This window comes from Solea solea, chromosome 19 (assembly GCF_958295425.1).
Source record: "Solea solea chromosome 19, fSolSol10.1, whole genome shotgun sequence".
NCBI classification, from domain to species: Eukaryota; Metazoa; Chordata; class Actinopteri; order Pleuronectiformes; family Soleidae; genus Solea; species Solea solea.
In genome coordinates this window covers 14,357,506-14,384,385 of record NC_081152.1, presented here as the reverse complement: position 1 = coordinate 14,384,385, position 26,880 = coordinate 14,357,506, and the positions used below count along the sequence as shown (strand labels likewise).

The 26,880-nt window shown below is 40.8% G+C and overlaps 1 protein-coding gene across 3 annotated transcripts in view; it reads left to right on the top strand.

Moving 5' to 3' along the window:
- strbp (spermatid perinuclear RNA binding protein) overlaps positions 1-26,880 on the top strand; it is a 78,490-nt gene that overhangs the window by 6,319 nt on the left and 45,291 nt on the right. For all 3 annotated transcript variants that reach the window (XM_058616614.1, XM_058616613.1, XM_058616615.1), the window contains exon 2: positions 18,822-18,944. The gene's annotated coding sequence lies outside the window, so the exon portion shown is untranslated. The remainder of the gene's footprint in view (positions 1-18,821; positions 18,945-26,880) is intronic.

Sequence of the window (26,880 nt, the reverse complement as noted above, 5' to 3'; positions counted from 1 at the left end):
TGTATATGATAAATAGATTTCTGTGATTTTCAAAACTGTGATTTTTTTCATATAAGGCTCTATAGGTTTTTACCGCTCCCTCATACTTTTTCTACTCACATTTCTTGTTATTCTTTTGTATGAAATGAATAAAAACTACTATTGTAGTATTTTTATAATATTTTTTTTTTAATTAGTCAGCCCAGTGAAGGATACACGTCTTGCTGCACTTGTGTTTATCATATTCGCTCGTCTACACGGACATTTGAAAATCAAAATATTGATATACAGTACATACTATTTAAATATACTTTTATTACGGTGGGAAGGGAAATGCTCCACATGGATTTTTAACCTTTCACTTTGTTTATGCAAAAATCCTGATTCTGCAAAGTAAACGAAAAGACCAAAAAACACTGACGCTGCTGGAAGAAACACTGAAGAAAGTCCCGCATGTTCATTTACACGCAGCAAATCTAATGTGCGCACGTGTTTATTTGAGCTCCATATCAGTCACTATCCTCAGGGAGTAAAGTAATTGGCGTTTTTCGTTTTACCGCCACAAAAATTTTTTTCATGTGAACTTTTTATGTCACGACAAAACCTTAAATCAGAGAATGTGTTCTCTTCTGGCTTCATCGTTCTGTGCCTGTTACATGTGCAGGCACAGAAGGAGTGAATGGACTGAGTTTGACAGTTATTATTATGGGAGGCCCATCTGCTCCATCACTCAACTATGACTGAGTGAGTGTCACCACACACACACACACCACGACTGTCCTCATGTCCTCATGTCCTTGCTCTACTGTGTCAAAAAAGAGCTTAGATCGGGGAAACCGCAGCTTCCTCTTTTTCCCCCGTCAGAAACAAAGATGGCAGTGAAGCCAGTAAAGCAGCAGAGAAGCTCGAATTATATTATTTCTCGCTGACAGAACTAATGTGCTTGAAGACAACTTAATAAAGACAATAATACACTCGTCTCAAGTCATACTCCAACACAAGATTCCTAAAACCTTTAGAGAGTTTGACGAATGCTAAGCAGTGTATGCTACTGCTTTGATCTGAATCCATAAGAAAAGTCCGGGGGATCAATATTCAATAACACAGGCTGCACAGTATATGGTAATAATTCCGCATTATATCTTGTATTGCATCTCTGGAGAAATAAGGGAAAATAATATTTCTCTTGAAAGCAATTAAAAAAAGAAAGAAATGCGTCTCGCGATGCCTTTGCTTTGTCTGTGTGTGTGTGTGTGTGCGTGCATGTGTGTGTGTGTGCCTGCGAGCGAGCAGTGTTTTCTCTGCTACAGTGACCCACTGACCGGTGTTAGCAGATTAATTGCTGCTTTAATGTTAAGCTGTGGCATATCACCCCGTAATTGGTAATGGAGATTATCTGAGAGATGCTGTGTGGGTCCACGTGTGTGTGTGTGTGTGTGTGGGAGATTTCTTTATCTGATTAAGACGCTCATCTAGTAAAGTAGGTTTTATTGGATTCTGGTCACATTCCTCCATGCACAGCTCACACACTGTCAGGATCAGTGTGGAAATTCACATCTTTTTAAATGCTTACTTTACTCGTAACAAAAAAAACCTTATGTTATGTATATATATATATATATATATTTATATGTACTGTATGTATGTATAAGAGTCAGCTCTAATAAGATTGGTGTATATTATTTGCAACTTCATGAAGCTGCAAAATGAAAAATATTACTGTAATATATACAGTACACACCCCCCACTGCACTTGACTCATATGTCTCAGAGTTACTGAGGTGTATCCACCCGTGGTTGTTGTGCTTGCTGGGAGCACGGGGATAAAAAGCAGAGAGGATGCAACAGAGCAGCACACTCTGCCACACACACACACACACACACAGAGTGTGCAAAGCTATTCTTTTTAGGACACTGCATTGATTTCCATTCCTTTGTACAGCGTAAACAAAGCATTATCCCGACCCCTTAACCAGTTAATGTCTAACCCTGGAACCTTAACCTAACCACAATGCAGATCTTAAATTCTTCTTCAGTTCTTTAGAAATGAGATTCTGCCTCATTAGGACCAGGCTTTGTACACACACACACACACACACACGCGCGCACACACACACAGTTCACTTCATGAAACTTCATCGCTTTTCTCCTGAGGTCTTTTGGAGCCACATCACTGTCTCACTCACACATCAGTGACAGGCTGAGCCACCACTCAGGCGTGTGTGTGTGTGTGTGTGTGTGTGTGTGTGTGTGTGTGTGTTACAGCATAAGGCTTAAAGAGGAACCTTCCTGTGTTATAAGGAAGACAGTAAACTGTCATTTCTTGGCTGTCGTGGGTTGAATGCACTGAAAAAGAGATGTTTCTTCAATTGTAATAGAACAGGGTTCAATATTGGGCCACAACAGTTAATCAGTTACTTAATTGTTTAAATGTCTAATGTCTAAAACCACAATTAACAAGTTTCTTCAACTTTCACTTACGGGCAAAAACAAGTCTTAAATCATCTGACTTTCATTATTAACTCTCTTTGGCCTTACCGCTCAGCCCCAATTAGAATTGAACAATGATTTGCGGATGCAAAACATTGGCTTTTTATTCACATCTCATTAGAGCAAAAGCCCTGCAGCTCACAGACAGACAGACAGACAGACAGACAGCTCTCATTTTCCAACCTCAAAACACAGAAACTCAGTCACACCAACTGGAACGTGTGCAAAAATGTGTGCAAAGTGATTTGTAGCTCGGATAAGCGCTCGTCATAAGTTCGGCTGGAAGTGAGCGACACAGTGTGTTACCATGCGGTGCCATCTCAAACAAACATCACACTCCGCGGCACCATCAATCGCGCTAACCACTTGCAGTATACGGCTTTTCCGGCTGGGTGAGTGTGGGTATGACATTTGGGTTCTCAAGTAGGCACCTTCTCTTCACTAATGAGTCATTGAGTTCCAGACACAACACCTCAACAAGGCTGAAGAGAGCGTTTCCCAGCATCGCTGCAAACCTCGCCTATGTTTGAACACGTGGCCGGGCCGCACTGCACCAGTGTTCTGCTTCTGCCGTGATCTGAAAAGCCTCAGAACTTTGAAGACAGCGAAGGTTCACTCACATTCTGGTGCCGGTTTAGTGAGGAGAACAAGGAGCCCGGGCTCTTTTAACATGAGCTCATAAGTGATAAAAAACAGGCCTGATATGACTCTAGGGGGAGCTTTATAGTTATCAGCAAAATTAAATTCAGACTGAGCAGCCGGTGTAGAAGTACTTAACACACCTGGTATGAAAGGGTTGAAGATAACAACACAAAGCATGTGTCAATGTGACTTAGGCATGAATTTAAAAAAAGCTGATTTAGAGTTAATGTGACTATTTGTAATTAGATTAAAAAAGTCACACAACTGATTGCATTGATCAAATTAATTCTTTCTATTCCAATATTTAAATTGGACCTTGAAGCAACACACTGTTTAGTTAGCTTTTTGTAGAAAGGTAAATATTTTAAGTTCCATACTTTTGTATTATTTTCATTTCACAATTAAAAATACAGCAAAGAAGAATTTTAAGATTCGGGACTTTCTGACGTTCGTGTGTTGAGTGCAAAAACTTAAGGTCCTAAGCTAGTGAGTCAGCTGAGCTGCACCCACACACCTTTCATTAAAGGTGTCAGCAGCAGCAGCGAGCATTTATTTAGTGTAATGCAATTTACGAGGTTTCTTGAATGCACCTCAAAGCCGCTCAATAAGCTGTGGACACTGCACCAGTGATGGCATTTTTCATTCCTTAGCTGCTCCTCTTTGCATCAACATGATGTGTGTGAACCCTGGATCACTCTTCCTTGCTCTCATACAATGGCGTTTGTTTTCCCTCTGACATAATTACGTGTGATGCCGAGACAGTGTCTTGTAGATTTGGCTGGAAAACATGAGCTTTTTTAGTTTTTTCTTCCCTCATAAAAATGGCTGTGAATTTAGTTTGAAGAAAGCACACACTGCTGGATCTGGATCTGGATGAGTACATGTGTGGAAGAGTTCAATTGAAGTACTTGAAGCAGTCAAGTACAGTGTTGTGTTTTCTCTGTCGGATGACTCGTTTCTAGTAGACAGACACGTGGAGGAAAGATAATCCATTTCCGTCCATCTTTGGTCTGTGTGGTTCCATTCCTATCCCTTTCCGATTCATTTTTTTGTGGAGAATAATGTTGTCTCTGCACGTCAACATCTACAGAGTCAGACGCCTGGACCTAAATATCGAGGTTGTCAGATTCTGTCAAAAGCCTTGTTCTACGGGGAGGAGATAATGATCTCCTCCGTGTGGTTTTTCCCACTGAAAATCTGTCTCCGGTGAGGGAGCGTGATGTAATGAAACACATGAAATCACATGATGTAATCGTACACTTTGATATGTAACATATTTTTGGAACAGTGTGTGCCGAGACTTATCTGACTTAGCGGCAGTGGCTGCTATGAGTTCACATAAGTTATTCTTTTTTTTCTTTTGTGTATCTTCGATTGTGTTGAGAACTGTATTGTGTTTCGCTGGGTTTTGTTTGCTCTCCATGGTGCTGAAATCATCCTTCATTCAGAAGTGAGGTACGTTATTGTCTGCAGGGTTAGCGTCAGACGGTTATGATGTGTTTGCTATTGATGCATATCTGTAGTCTCACAGCGTTTATTGATGCAGATGTAGATGCCTGGGAAAAATTCACACCGGGTTTTATTTCCACAAATGCATGATGGGACGCTGAATGATGGCAAGTGGGAACCAGCAAATGACTTTTATAAATATCAAGTGTAGATAACTTACTCTGTAGAGCCCAGAGCTAAGACTTGTGGAAAAATGGGTCTGTTACAGGATGATAAAGAGCCCGGTGTGTTACTGCAGAGTGTAATGGACCGAGCCCAAACAACCAGCAAACTAGAGCGGCGAGTTATTTTTCTAAATTAAAAAAAAATGTGCATGAAACAGTGATTTGCTCAGGCACATTGAAATCATCAGGCATGTGCACTGTGCAGTGTTCAGCCTTCTGCCTTCTTCATTTCCCCCACATATTTTCTTTGTGATGTAGTGCATTTGACCTGTGATTGTGTTTGGTGGAAATCATGAATTTATATGTAATGATCTGATCATTTGAACAGGGACAAAGAAGGGGAGAACAATTTGTTGGGATTCACTTGAAGCCAGGCTAATAAAAAAAACATCTTTTAAAAAAAAAAAAAATCAATACTATAGTGTTATTGCAGGATAGAACAAGACATTGAAAAAAATAACAATTAACATGTAGGAAATGTAGTTCCATGAAGGTACCATATATGGTTCCTTGCTCATCTGTGGTAAAAAAAACAAATCCAAATCCAACAATAGTATATATACATACTATACAAGAAAAACACAAATAAATGAAAGGATTATTATTTTTAGAACATTTTAGAACAGTGTTTCCCAATCCTGGTCCTCGGGGACGTTTGTCCTAAATGTTTTAGATGTTTCCCTGCTCCAACACACCAGATTGATTTCATCAACTCTCCGTCATCAGTCTTTGAGATATTAACGTAGATGCAGGAGAAGATTGAACTGTATGACCATACTTTTTACCTTTGTGGAACTTCACGGATGTTTGGAGCATTGCAGGCTGGGTGAAATCCACGGATTTCAAAAGATCTCATGGCAACGTGTTTTCGGATGTCTGCGGAAGTTACCAAATATAATTCTTTGCCCAGTAAAGGGTCAGTTTAATTATTATTTATTTTGAATTCCATAAGAAATTGCCGGGTTTGTTTCTTTATTGCTGTGTCAGCAATTATTTACTGGCCTATACTGGCATATTATGGATACTCTGTTAGCTGATGTTGCCTTGAGTAGAGCATATTATGGCAATGATCCTATGCTTCCTGCCTTCTACAGTACACGAGCTGTATTATTATGTAAAGAGCCGTATTCATTCCTTACTCTTTTGTGCGATGTCAATCATCCTATAGGTTGATTTACAGGCTGGTTGGCATGAATGTAAATGTGTGGACAAATGATCACAACACACTTAAGTGTAGTGTTTTATCCACGAGAGAATTGCGAGTGTGCGGCACACGATGCTCTGAAACACTGAAATCACTGTAGTGTTTGTATCTGATTAGCTTAGTTATTTGGGGTAAATGCTCACACTCCGTCAACACTGGTACATGTGAACGTGCGGTCGGCGCTTGAGTTACGTAAGGATATTTGCCACAGAGCAAAGTCTCAGCAAAAGAAGGAAGCGTTAGCGTTTCTCTCGCGTCTCGGTCAGTTATTAAATGACTTTATTGTTTTAATGCTTATGGACTTTAAACCTCTCGGGTTAGTGGGCTCTAATCTAAACAGTACACAGCATTGTTTTGGGCCGGAAACCTGCCTAGTTTTGTGTTCTGATTATTCCACAGTCACGGTTTGCAAACTTAAATAGATTCTAACTGCTGCTACAAAAACACCACCGCCACTTTAGGAATCTTGATATCCATAATGTCTAAGTTGCTGTCTTCAGTTTGAACTAAACCCCCTTCCCTTTAACCCACTGTGTTTAGGGTTAAGTCATGACTCCACTGGCACACAAAGGCGCACAGAAGCCTGGCTTCATAACGCTTCCTCTCTGTGACCCTGAGTGGATGTTTGCTGTAGAAACACTGTAGTGCAGTGTTCCTTCAACTAAAAGCCCCCCAGATGACAGGGGTAATATTGTGTTTTATGTTCAGCAGGATAAACTTCAGTCTTATTTGCTCCTTTTGGTTAAAAAAAAGATCGCAGTGCACCAGTGCAGCAGTAAGAACAAAACATATATTATTAAGAGGTATTTCTGCTTGTGGTCTGGCGGATTTATATGTGCCATCACTCTGTCACCATCACATGCACTTCCCCGTGTACAGAGAGGGATATAAAGCAAGTGGTGTTATGGAACCCTGGTGGACTGCGGCAGTGGATTACATATGCCGTCGTCAGCGTAGGCTATTTCTGTTGCCTCCAGTCAGCCAGCCAAGAAACAGCCCTGCCCATTTTGGACCAGCCTTGCAGGTTCATCCATTTAGACCTCATGTTCTTAATCATTTTTTAACTCTTGCACATGTTAAAGAATTCTTCTTTATTTGGATATTTGAGGTTGTAACACCTTTATTGAATGGAGAAGTGACACAATGTTTATTTACTTTTAATATCTATGTTATCACATGGTTTAGGCCTGGACAATAGGAATGTAAGTATAGTAATGTTGTGTTAAATCTACCACAGTAAATATTGAACTGAAGTTTGACTTTGATGGCAATAGATGGCTGGAAGATGGCTCCATATTTCACCCCTCCAGTTGTTAAGCCCTAGTGGCTCGAGGTCCTGTAACGTCTGGAGTCGTCACGCATGATCTGCACATTTGAGGACTCTCCAAAGAACCTCAGCGATTTGGAGACTGTGAGGTCAAGAGACCATGGTGTTTGCTCCATAAACTTCACAGTTTATGGACAGTTGGGGGGGGGGGGGGGTAAACTCGGCCTTGTGTTAAAATGATTTCATTCCATGCTTTTTCGAGCTTGTCTACATGCTCTTTGAGCCACGTTTTATTGAGCATCTTGAGAAAACACCACTTTTATTTCCCAGTTGCTCGTGGATTTTTTCCTTTGAATCGCAACCAATTTTTCTGGCAGCTGAAATTGGGTTTTTTTTGTCGTTGTCTCTGACTGTGGTGTGGTCTCACCGTCGTTTCTACTCCGATTGAACCGACAGGCATGTACAAACATTTGGATGTTTTGTCTCATTTGTAAAATTGAACCAATTTTTCTACTTGGTAGTTTTCCTCCCGTCCAATGGCCCAGTATCCCGCAAAAATGGACGGATTCTTCCAGTTCAGTTTACTCTGTGAAGTCAAACAGGAAGTAAATGGACATCTATGTGACAATGCACCGAGGTCTCAATTGATTTATAACATCAGTAAACATTTTCCTGATGAGACAATGGTCTCAATTGCTTGATTTAGGTCTTCTTCAACAGAATGTGATGTCAATTTTGGCAAATTAGGATCCGATTTAGAGGAAACTGGATGATAAAGTATGGTACATATGAGGGGATATTGTCCATTAGGTGTCTGGCACGTGACCCCTCTGAACTAATGGTTTCAAAAGTCAACATGGCTCTGGTCAAATTGTGATTCTGGAGGCTTCATAATGGGAATTCAGATTATTATGGGTGAGGCCAGTTGCCACTTTCAATCATGTCACAAGTTCTCTGCATGATCCGTCTTATTTTCCAAAAGTAAACTTTGACAACGATAGAAAACAAAGAAAAAGGATCTGCATTTTTATTCTGCATAGAAGAACCTTATATTAGCCAAAAATGGTGTAACTTTGACTATAAGTCTAAGAAAAAAAATGCACAGGTGGGAAAATTCTCCTCTGCATCAAGGCCCCTGTATTAATTTGTCTTTGAGACGAATGGCTGTGGCTTACACATGTACAGTCCGTGGTTTGATTAATACTCAGCACATTAGTTAGTATGCTTACAGCGTTCCTCATCAATAAAAATTTTTATCACCGCTCAGAACTGCTGACCAACACAAATTTCGTGGTTTATGGGTTAGTCTTACAGCTGCGCTGGTAGTTTGGGCCGTAGTGCAGAAATCCCAGAAACACAGCAGAACATGAAACATGAAAAAGTGTGCAGTTCAATTGAAAAGGCGGCGGATATTCGAGGTGAACGTAGACAATGAGAATTGGAAATAGGACACAAAAAAGGATTGTATGGAGCACAATATCACAGGAACTAGTCATTCTTACACAGAAATCCATTTAAAAATAATAAATGAAAGTAATGCATTGTCATTAAAAAAAAAGAAAAAAAAACAACTCACTTAGTTTCACCATCATAATAACATAACAAATAGTAGATTTGTCAAACTGCCGGGTGATTAGATTATGCGTCGTTAATAGCGTGACTGGTAATGTAATGCTCACAGAGTTGTATTCACCCATGTTGTAGGATTTGTGTTACAGTGACAGAAAGGCGAGATGACGTGAGAGGAATGGAGAAGGAAAGTGTGTGAGATTAAGTTGTTTTTTTTTAATATAGCTGAGTTTGGAAAGAAGCAGAGACTGAGTAAGAGAAAGATTTGGGAGGGTGCATGAAATATGTCGTTAGTCAGACAGATTAATTGACGGGGAGCCGCGTGGCACGGAAGTGTCCAGAGATTTCCGAACAGCCTAAGGTGAGCGAGAGGGAGTCACACTTCAGCAGCTTCACAATCTGAATCAATGTGATACCTCCCTCTCCTCTCTACTCTCTCTCGCTCTCTTTCCACTCTCGTTCTTTCTCTCCCTGGGAATTCTCTGACCCAGTTAGCTCCTCCACCAGGCAGCAACAGAGTTATTTTTACATATTAACAGGAGACAATAGTTTTGTCCTCTGCTTGTCCTCCCCTCATCCATATGCCTCCATGCACTCTTCTCTCTCCCCTTCCTCCATCTTAGCATCCCCCCCCCCCCAGCACCTTCTTCTTCTTCCCCTCTTTCTCTACTCGTCTCCGTTGGCATTGATCCTCCGTCCTCCTGTCGGGATGAACAGATTCAGTTGCAGCTCCCTCCTCCTCCTCCTCCTCCTCCTCCTCCTTCGTTTTGGTACAGAGAGACACGGGATTGGTTGTTCCATATCTCGCAACAGTGGCTCAAGCAAAAATGTGAGAGAAGACAGTTATTTTTTTTAACACGAGCAAATCATGAAAAAGTATAGAATCGGAGAGGGACTTATTATTTTTTTCAGTTGTGTTAAAATTATATTCAGCGTATGGAATTAGATTTTAAGTGGTCCCAAGTGGCTCTGTTACAGTACAGAAAGAGCGATGGTTTACAATTTAAAAAAAATAAATTAAAAAAAGCTAATGCATATATCTCAGCAGATATAACTACATACTGTATTTTATGTTGTTGTAGGAACATGCCACTGCGGTTTATGTTAAAAAAAAACAATATTGTTAGTTCATCTCAGTCTTTTTAACGCCTTTATATTTTTTTATATATTTTTTCTTTTTTCCTTTTTATACATATGTTTCAGTTTATATTTAGACTGTACATAGACTTGCATGCCTCTTATGTTTCTATCTTGTAACATATTCTGGAGCTGCTGAACTGTGAATTTCTCTGTGAGATGAATAAAGTATCTATCTATCTATTAAAGGTTGGGATTTCAGCCAAATGGTCAGTTCTCAAATGAGTCAGTGCCAGTTATAAAACTGGCATAACAGAGAACAGCAGTATTATTACTTTTGCATTATTAAATTAAATTTAATAAATTAACTTCACAGCCCCATTTGTTGTGCCTCTCCTCTCCTCTCTTCTCCTCTCCTCTCCCCCCCCCTCCAGTGGATACAGGGACAGAGAGTGGTTGCAGGTGTAGACAGGTCATCCATTTGCCTCCTAATGATGATGGATGGCAGGGCTGCGGAGAGCGAGAATAGAGAGAAAAGTGGAGCGATGCAGGGCGATAAAGAAATAGCAGAGTAAGAGAAGACTTGTGTTTATATTTGTGTGCCGGCCGGCGGGCAGATGGCACAGAGTTTTTAGTGAAATGTTGGTCCTCAAGTGTTTTTATCGTCCTTGTCATCTTTACCTGATAGCAAACAAATGCACACAGAGCGACGCACAAACACAAGCGAGCGTGTGCTTTGCTTGCAAGGTGACATCTGCTGTAAGCTCACTTCTGAGGAACACCCTTGATACACACACACACACACACACACGCACACGAGTCCCATATCTGTCAGTCCTGACTCCTCTGCCCTGTTTTCAGGGGTATATAAGGGAACATACATGGCGTCTCTGTGGATGCATTCATCTTCATTATCAGAGCTGTGTGTTAGTGGCATCAGGAGGTTTTTTTTATGAAATCTTTGCACCATCTCCCTGTACATGACCTCAAGGATTTACTAATGAATAAATCAAAGAGTAGAGAAAATAATAAATTACACACGCCTATATAAACACAGCGTGTGATAAAACTCGCTCGCAAAAAGAGAATAAATTATAGGGACGAAGCCATTGTTCCTATCTTATTATTGTTTATTCTTTTCAGTCATTTACTAATTGCTTATTTGTTTTTTTATATGTTATTGATACAACACAATACATCACATTAGAGGAACTGAGGTCACTACTGAAAGCTTGGATTACATTTATTTACATAATAGGCAGGGCAATAATTCATTAACACTGACTGTCGGGATATTTCTTCAATAGCAATAAGCAAAGATCAGTAAACTGTGTATTGATTTATTGTTTATGCACACAACACAGTGCTTGTTAGTCTCTGTCCATAAAGACTAAACTATAAAAAAAACTACCACAATTAAGTGATTTCTTCAACTTTGACTCAGTGGCAAAAACACATTTTCTGACATGCATCATGATGATTCTTGTACAAAATGTCATATTGATGATAAACACGTAATATCTGAGAAGTTATTGCTTCTCAAAGCAAAGAGTACAGAAATATTCACCTGTTGTTTGTACCAGAAATAGCCCAAAAAAACAAAAACAACTTGGTCCTGTTTGCGTAACTGCTAGCAAAGATGGCGGACACTGTTTACATGTTAGGAATGAGGTCCCGCCCCCCCTACGAGTGGGTCTAGAAAGTGCGGAATTAGCGCTGCAGTTTGAATCCTCGGACCAAGTGTCACTGGTGGACACGTAACAAAGAAAAGAATGAAGGTATAACGCTCGACTCAGGGGAAACTGAGGTTGGGAAGCACAATTTTTCAAAGATACTTCCTCTATTCTCGTAATACAAAGCGAAATGTGAATGGTTGAAATATAACTTCAATTGTAAGAATACTAATAATTCACTGAGAGTTGATCTCTTATAAATGTGGTTTCTTATTATGTGAAAAGGAACGTAGTCTATATTGTGGCTCTGCTGTGTAGCTGAGGTCAGCTCAGTGTTCTTTGGATATGGTTTGGGTACTTAATGGAATGACACATGTGGGTCACAAGCAATTTCGTCATTCACACACGAGTTATTCTCTGACGTGCCCCATCTTCGCTCAGCACAGCTCGCCTCGCTGCTGTCACACACTGTTCCCACTCAGATGTCTAGCTAGCAGGTGTGTGTGTGTGTGTGTGTGTGTGTGAGATGGGAAGTTTGCCTGAGAGAATGTGTTAAGACCTCATCTGATGGGGTTACACCACATACACGTACGCACACTTACACACATTAGCGCGCCGCTAAAGTCTCACCCTTCCCAAAATACAGACAAGGAGACAGGCAGGTTGCCATGGCAACATAGCAGGGGGGGGGGGGTTGTTAAGAGCTACTGTACGGAGCCCCGGGGCAAGACTTAGTCACTCCTTCTCATTTAGTGTTTGCATGTATCGATGCACGTGTGGGTGAGAGAATCACGAGGAGTCGACCCCGTCCCTCTGCCTCCCTCATGTTCTCCTTTTCAAAGCTCTGTGTCACCTGTCAGGCTGATGTGATGGATCTGGGTGAGCGGCGCTGCATTTACGCACCGAAGTACGGACTATAAACCTGGAAAATAGACCACTGGGTGCTTATTCTCGAAATGAAACCCTCTCACAGGGGAGACGCAGAGCTGCTGCGAGCATGTGTTTATGTTTTTTGCAGTTTATTCACATCAGAGACTCTTTAGTGTGATTTGTAGAGACAGATATACAGAAATAATGAGACACCATGAGGGCTGGGTCCAGAACATTGATTGTCTTTGAACGATCTGATATCAATTAATACAATTGTTATATGGTATTTCCTGTTTCATCTAAACAAATCTCAAGTTTTACTTGACTGTTCATGACCTTGACATCTGTGATGTAAAACTAGCAACAATTACATGTCGTGTGTAACGTCACTGTTGTCTTCTCCTGATAAGAAAAAAAGACATGGATTCAGGCCAAGCTGCACTCACAGCTAAGCAACTTGGTTGCTACTTAAAAACTGTCTGATGCCCTTTGAGACTGTATGTTTTGAACTTTTGAAGGTTTTGAGTTTGAATTGTCGCCTACATCTTTTATTGTAGTCGCACTGTGGGGTCTTGTGGTCTCACGCAAGAGAGATCACATCACACCAGCTTCAGCATCACTTCACTGGTTCATTTTAGAGAACATTTTAAAAATCTGCGTCCTTACTTTAGAGCTTTTCATGGACAAGCTTCTTCTTACATCACAGGTCAGAGGCTGTTAGTTGTTTCCCACACAAGCTTTAGGACCAGAGGGGCTCAAACCTTTCAGGCAGTGGCTTCCAAACTATGGAAGACTTTTCCTTTGTCTTTACGTTACTTAAATTCTGTTGATTGTTTTTTAAAAAAGCAGCTAAAGACTCCTTTATTCAAGCAGGCTTTTAGTTAGACAATAGCTTTGAATCTAAGTGTTTTTGTTGTCTTTGTTTTTATCCATTGTATTTTATGTCTCTTTTATTATTAGCCGAAATGGCTCCTGGCACCAATTCTTGTGAGAAACCTATTGTTATCCTTAAGATTATTATTATTCCGTGTCATTGCGTTCATCATTTGAGAAGGTTAACGTGCATAAAAACGCTTGAAACTTTGCACGCAGGTAAGGTCAGGCAAAACTGCGATATTGGCATAGGGCTCAGACCTGTGCGTTGCACCAGGGCTCTAAAGCGCCCCCTAAGGCGAAATGTGGATGGAGCAAGCCAAGATTAAGTTGCACCGAATTTCATGAAACTTGGTGGGAACTCGTAATAGCCCAAAATGAACATAAAGTCAATTGGGACCACGGCCTCAACTCAACCCCAGCCTTATTTCTGGTTATTCCTATAAAACAGTTTTCATGTCTTCTTTGGTTTGTTTTTTTTCTTCCTCTCCTTCAGCTTCAGTTTGTCTTGGTTACGCTCTATACCCCAGTGTCAAAGACACTGCACCATTTATTGGGTCGCGTATGTTTGTGCACACGGGAATCGACAGGATGTGTACGTGTGTTCTGTGTTGCAGCAAAGGCTTAGTGTTAAACATTCGAGCCTCTGTTCAACGCTGGATGGGGGCAAATTTGCAAGCGGTGATTTAAGTGATCCACGCCTGGACGTACACATGTACCAGCTGCTGTAGCTGTATGGATAACAACATATAGACTGTATTTAACACAGGGGTCCCTTTGTAGGTGTGTGTGTGTACATGAACCCACGAGTCATTTTGTATGTACTACAGGACAGAGTGTGTGTTTTTTAGAGACCTGGCTTAGAGTCACACAGAATAACAAACATAATTAGGATGGCATGCATTCATTTAAAAATCTGCGCAAAACTAAAGGTTACTGCACCACTATTTCACTTAAAGATGCTTTTCATTTGACTTAGTTTTTGTTGAGCTAGGAGGACGGGAACACTGTGATCAATAAAGGAAAGATACAGTGCTGAAAAAGCATTACATTGTCTTCTTTTGCTGATAGAAATCTATTGTTTCCTAATTGGGCTCATGGCCTGAAGATAATGTTTTTTTCTTATATGGTGAGAGCGGCCTTTCGTGAGTGCATGCGAGGACTTTTCTGGATCATTTCTCATATCGTCAAAATTATTCTCAGGATTCTCAAAATGTATGTTTGATCAGTTCAAAAATGTCTTTTATAGGGAATTTCATTTCTCGGAACACTTGCTCCAGGGGAATAGAGATGTGCAATAGGCAACACAATACGCTGCAGTGGCTGAGTCTGTATCAGCTTAAATAGCGTTTCTTGTTTCGTGGAAGGGATAAAGAGTTGCAGGAGCAGCAGGAATGATGAACAGCAGGTTAAAACTCCCAACTTTCTGGCACTTCTCGCTCTGCTCTAAACACACACACTTCCTTTCTCACTTCCTTCCCATGTTCCTCCACTCCCACGCTCACGCTCTCTACCTCCTTCATCACACAGTACATGTTTACCCATTTCCCTGCTGCATTCTGCGCCCTCGACTCTGGTGTGACTCGGGGAGGAATGCAAACATGGATTGTATCGTATACAAACCAGGCCTCTCTGTATTCATGCCAACTTTTAATCCCTTGATCTCCATTTCATTCATGTATTCATGTTTTCACCTCGCATCCACCCACCCACCCACGATCCATCGAGCTACAGCCCAGCTGTCTCCCTTCACCCTCTAGTTGTTTCCTGATTGTAATTCCCAGGCCAAGGCTAAGTGGAGATACAGTGGCCAACCTGTCCCATATCACAAAGGAAATATAGAAGCAGAAATACCAGCACCCCCTCTCTCTGTAGTGCAATCTGTCTGTGCAGCATTACAGCATAAATTGTTGTGCACTATCTGTGACGACAGACAGGCAGACAGACAGACACACACACTGCACTGACCTCCATTCATTTGGACGGCTTAAATAAAGCATTATCCCAGGTTTTGGTCTCCATGAGGACAACTGGTCCTTTCAAATTGCTCTAAGGAGTTAACAAATACAATTACACACACACACACAAGTGATTTATTGAGTGCAAGAGCACTCAATGAAAATGACGTTTAGAATTAGAATGGCATTGTAATATTTTTCAACTGAGAATGAGGTTAAAGATTCTCTTTCATACAGTAAGGGGGATGAATATTTAATAGATACATTCATTATAATTTTATTTCATAAAAAAAGAATAGAGAAGGGAATTTAGAATCCAACAAAGCGATCTGTTATATTTTTATAAGAGCAACCGGAATCGACTCAGGACATGATCTCAAATGATCTCAAAATAATAGCATAATAACCCATATAACAACAAGCACTCCAAATTTGTCACATCTTATTAAGTAACATATTATGAACAACCTTTTTTCAAACATTTTTTGACAAAAACAAGTGCAATTTCAACAATATTATGCCTAAGTTTACCATTTACATGTGTGCATTACAACGTACAGACCACAGAGGATCCACAAAGGCACAAAACAACAAACAATGTTACAATTTACTATTATATTCCAATCACAATGTGAAATTTACACAAATTCATTCTGCGGGTCGGTTCTGGTCCGCGGGCCGTACGTTTAACAATCCAGCTGTAGGTGATACTGACAGTGATGTTACAGCAGGGGCCTCAAACTCAAATGAGCTGGGGGCCAGTGAACTTCTAGTCTGGTCAGGAGGGGCCGGGTCAAGTGAAATAAGTGCAACAATTCGGTAAAAAAACAGTTTAGTGATTAAAGTTAAAATTTAATCTTGATAATCCATAATAATGTTGCAATTACAAATATTCAGGATGACATCGCACACCATTTCAAAGTAAAAGTGTTTGTATGAGGCAAAATGAATCTGTAAATAACAGAATTAAAACATTAAATCAAAATATGCATGTAGACAATTGTAATTAACTACACAGGCTTATATATAATTAAATGTTGAATTTTATCATTTCAAAATAAGTGTAGGGCTGCAGAACATTGACTGGCGGGCCACCTGTGGACCTCGGGCCGCAAGTTTGCGACCCCTGTGTTACAGTCTTACAGTCTCTGTTACAGGGGGGCACGTTTAAGGTCCCACATCTTTTATTTTAAGAAATAACAATGTTGTAAATGCTCAATGAATAAAATGATATGTGCTCACACATCATTTTGTGAATTATTATTCTCTTGCTTATCTTTAAAATATGGCTGACGTGTACACCATCATACGTACAACTGTGCAGCACAACTCACCGACTGATTCATCGTGGACAAAAGCCAAGGAAAGGCACAGGGATATTAAACTGTGAAAAAAAAAGTATGATTTCAAGGGTCTGCTGCCCTCAAAAGCACCAGGTGAGAAAGTCTCTATCAATGAGTCAGGATATGAAAAGCTTAATAGTGAGGTGAGTCACAGAGCTGGAGCGTGCTTGGCTTTATTCAGAGAAATAAAGAGTGCTGGTCTCTGCACATGGGGTAGCAGATGTGCAGGAGAGAGAGGGAGAGACAGAAAACTTCTACTGTGTATGTTCACACCATCTCTAATTAAATAAAGTTATATATGTAGGTTTGGCAAATGACAGTAGGTAATGCTGTATGTTTGTGGATGTCATGCTCCAGTGCAGACGGATAGACTTGATGTTTTTCTTTATTTTCCGCGTCTTTAAACTGAATCACCACACGCGTAATAATTCCTCACTGGAAAGGACTAACTAGTACTTTAAACTTAAAGAGTGCCCATTGACACTTTTTTTATGATCATATTTGTGTTCCTTTTTGATTTGCTGCCTATGATGCGTTTGGTTTTGCTGCAAAAATGTATAAAGGTGGCTTTTCTGACTTCAGGGTTTTCACACAGTTCGACGCTTAGGTCACATTTGCTGATTAATTTTTCAGCCCGGCTTTTCAAGGACCCATATTTGTGTACCGTTCATGTCGCACAATGCTGAATACTGCACTTTGAAGGACAACCTTTAGAAGAAAAGACACAAGGTAAACGTCAGTATACCCAGAGGGATCCAAATAAAACAATCTGAATGTTTCAGGGCCACCAGTTCTTTGCTTGATGGTTTGCCAACTTGCCAAAGTGTTGTTTTTCATTTTAAATGCAATGCACACAGAGGTTTTTTTTTTTTAAACAAACCATATATTATAAAGTGTTGTATAATGAAGTGAATGTGTTACTATATAGCCGCAGCAACAGTGCGCTTATAGCATGTATGAGATTCCACTCCGAATGGAACTGGGAACCAGTTTGTCTTGCCGAACCTTGGTGTCGCGTCTATTACTCCAAAACCAACACCCACGTCAGTTATGTTGTGTTACCTAAGGTGCGGCCTCGTCTTCAACAAAACACAGCTTCAGCAAACACTGCAGCGTTTGTCCTGTTTTGATTTTCTTGGCCGTGTCAAGCACGTCGTGTGTGTGTGTTTCTGTCAGGTTTCAGTATCGGGTTTGTCAGGTTGATCACAGACAGTGATTGATGTGTAGCCCTAATTTAAATACAGGCCTTTGACGGATGTATTTTTTATCTTTTAAAAGATCCGCAGACAAACACCGAACAAAGTAGATTTGTGTGTATATAGCTCTCTCCCACTGGTCCAGCGATCTCAACTGTCCTCGCTGATTTACAGTAGTGCAAATTTACATAATTATTTAATGACTATTGGTCCATCAGTTAATGGTGCCTCAAAGTGCTGTAGCTGATAGAAAAGAGGGGACACATTGGCCAGTGGCTAATAAAGTGTTAATGGCCCCATTTTTCCACAGGCTGTCTCTTCTTTCTGTGAAGCTGTCTCATATATCGTCCTAAAAATGACTGGGTAGGATTTTTAAGAACCGTACTGCATAGATAGCAGGGTTTCCTCCAGCAACTACTACAGTACAGGAACATCATGGAGCACATACATGACGTGAGAGCAAAGACGATCGGGTCTGACTTTTTGAAACTGCAGAGTGAAGCTTGCTTTTGAATATTCAGACCACTACAGAGCGTTTTGAAGGTGAAAAAGCCGACAGCGGCTGCTGCAGCAAGGGCGCACACATCCGACTTCCCTATACTCCGTGAGGTGTGTGCATGCAGAGTGAATGTTGTTGCAAGTACGGGACCAGGACGTCAATTTTTCTTTGATCAGCTGTCTCTCAGAAACACGTTTATAGAGTCTTCTGTTCTGTTTCCACTTCTGTCCCAACGCAGGTTAATCAGTCATACCTCATCGCCAAATAATTACTCTTATCACCCGGAGATTAAAGATGCACTCAGCAGAGTGGGTGACAGAGGTCTCGATCATTCATTCTCTCATCAGTTTTTAATGTGCAGCTCTCTGTTTCTGTGAAAGCAGAAACATCCCCCCCCCTCCCCCTCTGTTTGAAGCCTGCTGGTCAGTGACATAAGTAAAGCTGAACCTGATCCTTAAGTGCTGTCACACTGATGTTAAGGACCTCTGAACTTGTGTTTTCCCCTCAGGTACTGAAGCCTTCTCGCTCTGACACGGTGACTCCAGACAGACGGGACGGACGGACGGACTGGCTGAGAGACGCTGGGGGAAAAGAAGTGGGCTGATAAAGAGATAAGGAGGATAGAGGGGAGGTGAGCGAAATGAATAACGGATCCCGCTCTTATCGCCGTGTCTTTATATCTCTCCGCACTACATCTCTGTCTCGCTGTGTATGTGAAAGGCTGCTCGCGGGCTTGCTGGCTCATTGTTTACAGTGCTGCCCAGTCAGCCAGAAAACAAGAGAGGCACTGTAGCGGACATGTTGGTTCACACCCCCGCTGAGCTCCACAGCTGAGAGAGTGTGAGAGGTGTACGCGTGTGTGTGTGTGTGTCATCGTATCAGGGCTCATTTTATGACAAACTACCCAGAGAGTGAAAGATGGGACAGGAGTCAAATGTCGGGTGCCATTTTCCGACGTGTGTCACGAGCACGTCGTCTGCTGAGCTTCAAGAATGTCGGCACAGATCTGCCCGATCGTCCTCAAGTGGAAACAACAGACCATCAAATTCCACATGTTGGCACAAGCCCGGTTGGGGCCGAGAGGTGAAAACCTGTATTTACTGTAAGAGTAACACAAAAGACAGGAGACGGGAGGCAGTGTAGGCAGTATAGGATCAGGGGACTCGTTTTTGTGTTGTTGTTGTTGCCTTTGGTTTCCCCCCGGCACAGCAATGAGTAGACATGGTCCATTAGTGACAAATACACACAGTAACATGGAAACACAAAAGACGAGCCAGTCATTCTGCACATTTCCTTCCTCACTCTGATGTTTCATAATGGGGGAAGCTATAGAAGAGATGGGTAACTGTTACAATCAGGCCTAGGGGAAAACCTGATCGCAGCATGAATAAGGAGACTTCCTCTTACCAACCGCCAGCAACAAACGAAACAAACCATTTTAAAGGTTTGTTAAAAACAAGCACAACACATCTACTGTGAGTGGTTCAAGGAAGTGCAAGTGGGGCCATCAGGCCTCTTGTGCTGGAACCTCCTGTGCACGACCAATCAGCTCCCAGGAGCCACCTAGACACAAAAAGCAGTGAAACAGATTGTGTTATTATATTTTTCTGATATAAATAAAAAACTTAAACGTCTTTTGTTTAGTGCAAAACTGAGTTGACACTCCAGTCATTGCCAGTAATGATGTTCATGTTACGTGTCAATAAACACAGACCAAAATGAAATGGTCCTTGAATAGAAGGCTTTTTGGATTAAAAAAGCATGGGAAATGTTTTAAATGAACAGGACTCATGATTAACATGACGTTAGTCTCATTATTTTTAGATATTTACTGCAGAAATGTTGCATATTATACTATATTTGAACCACCAGACTAAACTAACAAGCTAAACTCTCTCTACAGTATTCATTTCAGGCTAATACTGTCACTTCACCTGTGGCCCGTGTGCTCACCTGTTCTTCAGCCAGTGTCATCTCTGGAGGAACGGTCTGGTCCTCGGTGTGACAGCTGCACACTGCGGATGCTTTGAGGTTAAACACAATGTTGGTTCACAGTTGATCAGAGCCCGAGGTCCTCGTGGAAGCAGTTTACTCAGTGCTTTGATAAACGGCCTAATTACTGTATGTATGTAAAGTAGCTTTCATGCAGTTCACGCATGTGGCCTTCTGCTTCTGTGGAAGTGTGTGTGTGTGTGTGTGTGTGTGTGATTGCTGTAGAGGTTCATGCAGAAAGACCCTTGTTCTGACCCAGCCTTATTTTTTTTCCCCATTTATCTCATTTGCTGCCTCCTCCACTCTCATTGCTCTCTCTGCTCATTTATTCATCTTAATTGTCCGTTCAGTCTTCTTCTTCTTCTTTTTCCTTTTGTCATACCTTCTCTCTTTCTTAACCGTTAGCTGCAGTGTCCTTGAGAAGGCAGTGACTTTGCCGGTGAGCGCAGCAGAGCGCATCACACTGTCTCACACTCTCTCTCACCGTCACTTTAGTCAACACACACAAACACACAGGTATTGCGCAGCAATTCCGCTTAGCACACCGCACTGACGTCTAATAATGAATGCCCTCACCCTAAACTTTACCTCAACACAATTCAAATCTGAGCCCTAAACTTAAACAGTTTCCTAGAAATGATTTGGTGTCCGTGATGACTACAGGTCTGTGTTTATGCCACAAAAAAAGCCCTAAAGAGGTAACACACACACACACACACACATGCATGCACACAGACAGGGTGTATATGTCTTATGGGGCTCTTCCTTTAGTCTCCATAAATAATTCATAGTCTGTAACATTGGCTGCACATTATGTAAATATTGACAAAGCTATTGAAGAGAGAGAGAGAGAGAGAGAGAGAGAGAGAGAGAGAAAACGGAGACAGTCGTTTCCTCTGTTGAGCTCAACTTCTACTTATTTACTGTTTTCATACAATACTGTGCTGATACAAGCAGAATTATGTCAAAGTCAAAGCACAGGGGAGATTAGGACAAGTCAGATATTCAGAAGAAAAGCTGAGGATGTTCCCCTGTTACAGTAAGTAACAATTAGATATTGTTGACGGGCATTCAGACCTCACATTGAGGTCCAGTCGTTGAGAGTTCGATGTTGACGGGTTAATTAAAGTTGGCTTCGGAGCATAAGTTCAGATACTCTACCTAAATGTTTTATGACCAAATTTGGACAAATAGCCCTCAGGTGATGCTGTAATTAGCCCGCCAGCATGGACATGTGATCTCCTTGTTGCCCTCGTTCCCTCATTAAAGGTGCCCTCAACTAATCTTGGATCATGAGAAGCCATTGTCACAGGTTTCCATCGCTTTTGAAATATAGATGGAGTCTGATTGTGTGGTTGTAAGACGAGATGTCGCCGTCTCTCGATGCTGTTTTTGTTCTTGTTGGTTTCTGTTTTCCGTCAGAGTCGGAGGAGGGAGTGCACATTGGGTCGCTGCCTCTTTGTCTCCCCCCCCACCCCCCCTTCCACCTTGCACGTTTTCCGCTGGAGATCGAATGTCACGTGGTTAAGTGCCGCGTGTGGCAGCTGTGTCGTGGTAATTGCGTCCTAAATGAGGCTCACGTACTGTGTTTATGGCAGATTTAAGTTCTTTAAACCTATTTATCCCAGTGCCACCATGTTCATGTTATCTCTCTCTGTCTCTCTCCGTCTCTGTGTGCATCTCTCTCACTCTTCCACATGCTAGTCCTTACGGCTGAAAATGCTCCCGTAGTCATGGCGACCAATCCCAAGAGGAAAAGTTGAGGCTGAATCCCTTTTTATTTCACCTCCTGCGTCTCATGCCTGGCTGTGATCTAAAGCTTCCGTCGCACACAAGTACAAACACGTCCACATCAGGACGGTGATGTGATGATGTTGCTTGTTTGTTCATATACTGGTTAAAAGAAGTGACCTAATTACAGAGAGACACTAAACATCACGCCACAGAGCTGACAAAGTGTTTCCTCACTCTCCCTTTTCTTTGTGTTTGCTACTGTTTTCTGTTTTCATGCTTGTTAGTGTCCATCACTGCTGAACCCCGGAGGCTGAGTACGGAAAGTGACGATGGAAAAACTTCAGAAAAAGTTTTAGTTTTGTCTGTGTGTTAAAAAAAAAAAAAAAGATTGAACACGGAGGCGTATGTGGGTTTCTAGGAAACTGTCCCCCCCTGAGAGGAGCGACAACAGTAGATGCTCCAAAACAACACGTGTTTGAGAAAACCCTCTTGTGGCTGGAGTAATTATGGTGAGGGGAAACATGATACCTGGCTAACACCTTGCATTAGGCTTCGGTAATAATAAAATGTTAAATAGAGAAGTAATGTCATGGTAATATCATGTCATTTCCAGGAAATAGCGTCTGTGATGACAATAAGTGTGGACGTAATTCAGTGTAATACCGTCACAATGTGGAAATTTTCCTACACTCTCCCTCAAACATGAGCAGCGTATCAGGAGCTTTGACTAAACTAATGAGTCTTTGTGTTGTTCTGGAGGAGATGGACAAGACATTTTAGGGCATTTACACCTCATCTGATTATGGTAATGCATTTACATCCTGGCTCTATTTACATTTGTCTAATTCAATATGCAATTCAAACATAAGTAGGGTGTAGGGTGAAGTAAATATGTGGTTTAAAACTAAGAGGAACTTTATTGTATACGTTCATTCGTGGTTTTAATGGAATAATTTAATTTAATTAAATCAAATGACATTTTTATTTATTATTTATTTATTTTCATAATAATGAATTGTGAATTTGCACTGAAATGTGTTATGTGTGAAAACTGACAACTGTGATTCAAGATAAGGCTCTTCCTCTCTCCTTCTCTGGTCTTTCATCACTATACCACTGTTTCCTTTCTTTCCTTCCTTCCTGTCTCTTTACTTCCCCCCTTCATACACTACTGTCTTTAACAGTTTCCCACTGGTTTACAGTTTACTTTATCTCTTTGCTCACTCCCCCCCCCCCCCTGATAAACCATGCACGTCCTACCTCGGGCTCAATTATTCTTCTCTAAATCCATCAGTCCACCCTTTTCACTAAGTGTTCTTTATTTCCAGTCGCCGTAAATTTGTTCTGTCTCGATAATTCATCAAGTTTTCCGTCCTCCTACGCTAACTATTAAATTGTCCACTCTGCTTTGACGTCCGCTAACTTATTTTGACAGCGGTAATGAAGCGCTGACGTTAAATCGAGTGTCATTAAATAGGAAATTATAAAATTACACCCTATACCACTACCTTCTTTTTTTCTGGTTTGTTGTAAAAGCCTTGGGCGGGCTGACAAAAACACTTAAGTCATATCTCTCAACTTCTTCAATGCCGAAAAACATTGGCACATCCATTATGTTGGCAAGAAATGTGAACACACACACACACACACACAATATGCCTCAATAGGTATGACGTTACTAAATTGGGGGTTTTATACCACTTATATTTGTTATAACTTTTAAACTCTAATCATTTTACCTGCCCAATGATTTCTCTCCACTTTACACAACCCTCAACATCACCCTTCCTCTCCTCTCCTCCCATTCCTTCCTCTCTCACACTCTCTCTCTCTCTCTTTGCTTTTCCGTCATCTCCCCCGAGTCCGAGTGAGACAGGAAGGAAGTGGGCAATGAAACAGTCATGTCGAGCACACTGCCCAAATTTGACCTGGAATGAATGGAGTCACTCAGCTCCTGCTAAATCAGTGTAGATCGGCGGAGGGTTGTGCTTACAAAGAGTGCATACTGTAGAAAACCAGAAAAACAGGAAGGAGACAGAATGACAAGACACGCCCGCAAGTCCCTGAGGTTGTTCTATGTCCATTGATGCCCCAGAACATAAAAAAAAATATCATTTCCAGTCCATTCTCTGAAGCTAAACCCTTAAATATACTTAATCCTGCAATGCAATTTGGCTTTTGTAATGCGTCTCAGTAATCTACTAATCTGGACCCACTGTAATGCCGCTTTTATTGAGGAAAATTGAGTGAGTGTGCCACATCACGGGGATACCAAGTAGTACTACGCCTGTGTGTTTGCTGCAGTAGTGTGTAGTTTTTGTTTTTTTATTGTGGAGCAGAAGCACATTAGGGAATTAGTGCACATCTGGATAACCTGAGCTGTCCTTGTGCTCTCAATGTTTCTTAATTTGGAGGATTTCTGCAACATTTGATGTCATGTGTTTTCTTGGTTTTGGGTTTGACATCACCCTGATATTAGTGTCAGGTCTTAATACCTCAAGTGTCACCGAGATGAATGCAGTTACAGACTATTTTTAACCTTTATTTGATCACCTCATATTGTCTATTTGCCCCCTTTAACACCTAAGCCTCAAAATGTCCATCTGGACTTTTTTCTTTTGCTCATTTTAACCATAAAAAGGCCAGAAAATGTCCTGCAAGTAAGTGCTTTTATTAATTTTTCCCCTGAATAAGTGTCAATATCTGGCAGTTATTACTGCATGTTATTTAAAAATCTGTAGTTGTGTTCAATTTGAAATTGCAACAGTATAAAATATATTTAAAATATAACATTTTTTTTAAAAGTTTTTGTCTCAATGTCCAAAAACAGGCCAACAAAATGGAAACGATGTACAGGCAAAAAATACATTCATTTGCCAGCTTCTTGCAGCAGCATGAGTTGAATTACCATAATAACCCTATACTGGCTTTGATGTGCAACTTCTCAGTTTTCAGAAACGTTGGAATTTTTCCGATAGCACAAACTTTCGCGTAATGCACAATGCACATTTTCTCTTCGTGACATACGGTATGCCATTGCACTCCTTTATGCCATTCCTTTACTATTGCACTATTTTTTCCCCCCACTGTTGCACATTTTACATTTTATGTTTACATTCCATTTTATGTTTATAATATTTCTATTCTATTCTATTCTATTCTAATTACGGTAATGCAAAGTGCGCTTGTGCGAACGTGTCTCCCGCAATACGCTCGGTGTTAAAGGCTTCAAGAATCAGATTACCTTTTAATGTAATTAGTCCATAAATGTGTTAATAACAATATCATAATAACAATAATTTGAAACTTGTATGCTCTAAAAAGGGGAATGAATTGAGAATTTCATAGTTGTGCATGCTGTGTGCTCGTAATACATCGTGCCCTCTTCACATTATCAAGCATTTCTGTGAATATAGGTTCCAGTTAATTTACACATGCACACAAACAGTAAACCTGAGCTTAAGCAGCCAAGAGCCTTTTTAAGCAGGATTAAGACTCTTAAGTGTCAATGGAACAGACAAAGTAGGCCAAAGACCAGAGGGATCACTTACACTGCAACAGTCGACTTTGGTGTTTGGGTGCTGGTAGTGTGTATTTGTGTAGAATGTGACATAAAAGCAGGGGAGGAAACCACACACACACACACATGCACACACGTATGCACGTTCACACGTCTTCTCACAGACTGTAGAGCTGAGACAGAGCCATGGCAGGACCATCTGTTCCTGCTGAAATCAGCGCAGCAGGAGCTTAGTGCATGCACGCGCACACACACACACACATGCGCGCCCACACACACACACACACACACACACACACACACAAGGCTGCAGCATTTCTGGCACAGAGAAACGGAACCCTGTTTAATTGTGCACATGGCAGCTTTCAGTTAAAAGTAAGGTAACCAAAGGAAGTGACAGGTGTACCTGAAATCCGGTGTCAGACAGATGGACAGAGAGACAGGGCTGAACAATGACACTATTAAAGATAAAACTACTACACTCTAATGTGAGAATGACAACTTAAGGATATAGTTGTTTTGTTGTTTTGTCCATAAAATCCAGAACATGTTGGAAAAATGTAGATCTGTGTTAAATGTCCTTGATTGTTTTGTAATCACCAGTTAATAATCAATTAATTGCCGTAGCAAAAGATTTATTACAGCTTTTATGATTTGCTAATTGCAGCTACAAGATAGATTGATAGCAATGTCTTCTTTTAGCTAACTTTAAGCTAACAGATAGATAGATAGATAGATAGATAGATAGATAGATAGATAGATAGCAATGTCTTATCTTAGCTAACTTTAATCTAGCTAATAGATAGATAGATAGATAGATAGATAGATAGATAGATAGATAGATAGATAGCAATGTCTTATCTTAGCTAACTTTAATCTAGCTAATAGATAGATAGATAGACAGACAGATAGCAATGTCTTCTTTTAGCTAAATTTAAGCTAACAGATAGATAGATAGATAGATAGATAGATAGATAGATAGATAGATAGATAGATAGATAGCAATGTCTTATCTTAGCTAACTTTAATCTAGCTAACAGATAGATAGATAGATAGATAGCAATGTCTTATCTTAGCTAACTTTAATCTAGCTAATAGATAGATAGATAGACAGACAGATAGCAATGTCTTCTTTTAGCTAAATTTAAGCTAATAGATAGATAGATAGATAGATAGATAGATAGATAGATAGACAGTCAGCAGAATCTGTACACACACATGCAGCTTTCTCCATTTTAATAATCGACCAAGGAGAGTTCCACTCCCCTGTCAGTGTTATCTATTTCCCTCGCAGTGGCTACATCAGCATTTTCTCTGTTTT